Source organism: Coffea arabica, chromosome 1c, assembly GCF_036785885.1.
Source record: "Coffea arabica cultivar ET-39 chromosome 1c, Coffea Arabica ET-39 HiFi, whole genome shotgun sequence".
NCBI classification, from domain to species: Eukaryota; Viridiplantae; Streptophyta; class Magnoliopsida; order Gentianales; family Rubiaceae; genus Coffea; species Coffea arabica.
In genome coordinates, this window is record NC_092310.1 from 11310567 (window position 1) to 11314021 (window position 3455).

The window sequence follows — 3455 nt, forward strand, 5'->3', positions numbered from 1 at the left end:
GGATGCTACTGAGAATGATAAGGCAAAAGATAGCTTGGCTTTGTCACAAATTCATCAGACAATTGACATGTTAGTTTTTGGAAAAATTGCTACGACTGATACAACAAAGAAGACTTGGGATATATTGGAGAAAACATACAAAGGGATTGACAGGGTCTAACAAAATAATTTGATGATGTTGAAGAGAAAATTTGAACTTGTGACGATGGAGAAGTCATAATCTATGAAGTCATATTTTTCTTGTTTGTCAGATATTAAAAATGAGATGAAACTTAATCAGTATAATCTTTCTGACAGAACATTTGTTGAGAAAGTTCTCAATATCCTACTCATGAAATTTGATCATGTGGTAGCTGTAATTCAAGAAACAAAAAATTTGGAAGATTTGAATATTGATGATTTGCATGGGTCATTAATTCTGGATGAACAAAGAATTAATGAAAAATTGGAGGATACCCCAGAGAAGGATATAGTAGAGAAGGCGTTGTAGGTGCAATTGAATTTGAGAGGCAATAATGATGTTAGGGAGCAAGGCAAATCCGGTCAGAGGAGCAGAGGTGGTTACAATAATAGAAGTGGTTGTGGCAACAATAATAGAGGCCGTGGAGGTACATCAAATCCTGGACGCGTTAGAGGTAATAATTTCAATTTTGGAGGTGGCCTTGGTAGAGGCAAAGGTGGTAATTTTGGCGGAGGAAATAATTTTAATCAAAATAATTTCAGAATAATTTTGGACAGAGAGTTCAATGTTATAATTGTGAAAATTTGGACCATAGACAATTTGAATGTAGATTTGGAGAAAATGTAGACAGAAATTTTCAGGCTAATGTTGTTAACAATTAGGTGCAAGATAATAATAAAAAATCTGAAACTGTATTATTTGCCTGTAATGTTATTGATGTGGTTGATAAAAATAAATGGTACTTGGATATGGGTTGTAGCAACCATATGTCTGGCAAGAAAGAATTATTTGTTGAGATTGATGAATATTTCCGTGGTGAAGTTAAATTTGGGAATAACACTGTTTTATCAGTGATTGGTAAGGAAAAAATTCCTATTAGTCTGAAAAATGGGTCTACTAATTTTATTTATGATGTTTTCTATGTTCTTGGGTTGCATCAAAACTTGTTGACTATGGGGCAGTTGTTAGAGAAAAAAATATGATATTTGTATCAGGAATGATATTAGTACTATTTTTGATAAAAGTATTGGAATGATTGCCGGTGTACCAATGACTTCAAATCGCTTATTTCCATTGAATTTGAGTAGTGCCAATTTTTCTTGTTTGAGTACAATGATAGATGATAATAATTGGCTGTGGCATATGCGATTTGGTCATCTAAATTTTAACAGTTTGAAATTTTTGGCCAATAAAAGAATGGTTGGTGGATTGCCTAATATTATAAATCCTGGTAGAGTATGTGATATGCATGTTTTGGAAAAAGAACATAGGGATACCTTTCAGACTGGCAAATCATGGAGGGCTAGAAGATCATTAGAAATTATTCATTCAAATTTATGCATTGTGGAGGTTCCTTCTAATGGTGGTTGCAGGTATTTTATTACCTTTATTGATAATTTTAGTAGAAAAACCTGGGTATATTTTTTGAAACAAAAATTTGATGCATGTGATACTTTTAAAATTTTTTAAAACTTTTGTTGAGAGGCAAACTGGGTGTCAAATTAAAATTTTGAGAACAGATAGGGGTCAGGAATATTTGATGTGTGATGATTTTCTTGAAAAAAATGGGATACAACATCAGTTGACTACCAGGTACACTCCCTAACAAAATGGAGTGGCAGAGAGGAAGAATAGGACAGTTATGGATATGGTGAGATGTATATTGAAGGTGAAAAATACGCCAAAATCTTTTTTGGGCAGAGGCAATTTCTTGTGCAATTTATCTGTTAAACAAGTGTCCTATCAGAAGTGTTCCCGGAAAAACTCCTGAAGAAGTTTGGAGTGGTAGAAGACCATTTGTTGGTCATCTCAGAGTTTTTGGATGTATTGCCTATTCCCATATTCCTGATCAATTAAGAAAGAAACTTGATGATAAGGGGGAGAAGTCTGTATTTATTGGTTATAATGAAGTCTCTTGGGCTTACAGGTTGTATAATCCTATGACAAAAAGGTGATAGTAAGTAGAGATGTGACTTTTGACGAAAAAAGTGTTTGGGGTTGGTCTACTGGAGATCTTGAGACAGTAGAGGTGACTCTAAATTATCAGCAAAAGGAGGATAATTATGATATTCAACCATCACCAGTTGCTCAAGGTCCACAAAATGATTAACTGAACGTCCCCAACGTCAGCGACAGATGCAAGCTCGTTTGCAGGATTATGTTATTACACCAGATGATATTTCTTCTGACGAAAATATTGTTAATTTTGCTTTGTTTGTAGATTGTGACCCAGTTGTGTATGAGAAAGCAGCCAGTGATGATCATTGGGTGAAAGCAATGGAGGAAGAAATTCATGCAATAGAGAAGAATGACACCTGAAAACTTACTTCTCTTCCAATTGATAAAAAAAACTATTGGAGTGAAGTGGGTGTATAAGACAATATTTAAACCTAGTGGAGAAGTTGATAGAAATAAGGCGAGACTAGTGGTGAAGGGATACAACTAGAAGCCGGAATTGACTATTTTGAAGTGTTTGCACCCGTTGTCAGACTTGACACAGTCCGTATGATAATTTTTCTAGCTGCTCAAAATAACTGGAGAATTTATCAAATGAATGTCAAGTCAACTTTTCTGAATAGAGTTCTTAATGAAGAAGTGTAGGTGGAGCAACCGGTAGGATTTGTTAGAAGAGGTCCGAAAAATAAGGTGTATAGATTGAAAAGAGCCTTATATGGATTGAAACAAGCCCCAAGAGCCTGGTATACAAGAATTGATTCTTATTTTCTGACTCGTGGTTTTCAGAGGTGTCCATCTGAGCACACTTAATATATTAAATCTTCTGCTCGTGTGATATTCTTATTGTGTGCTTGTATGTAGATGATTTAATTTTTACAGGAAATAATTCAGAGATGGTTGCAAAGTTCAAGGAGGCTATGATTAAATAGTTTGAGATGACAGATATGGGACTCATGCCATATTTTTTGGGAATTGAAGTCTTTCAGTCTGATAGTGGAATTTTTATATCTCAAAAGAAATATGCAGGTGACATTTTAAAGAAATTCAAGATGGATACAGCAAAACCAATTATGACACCAGTTGAAGAAAAATTGAGGTTGACCAAGAAAGGCGGTGGTGGATATGTGAATCCTACCTACTTTAAAAGTTTGGTAGGGAGTTTGAGATATTTGACGTCTACAAGGCCAAATATCAATTTTGTTGTTGGTCTGATTAGCAGGTTCATGGAAAATCCACATCAATCACACTTGCAGGCAGCCAAGAGGATTCTAAGGTATATTGGAGGTACTCGCAGTGATGGCATTTTTTATTCAAAAAA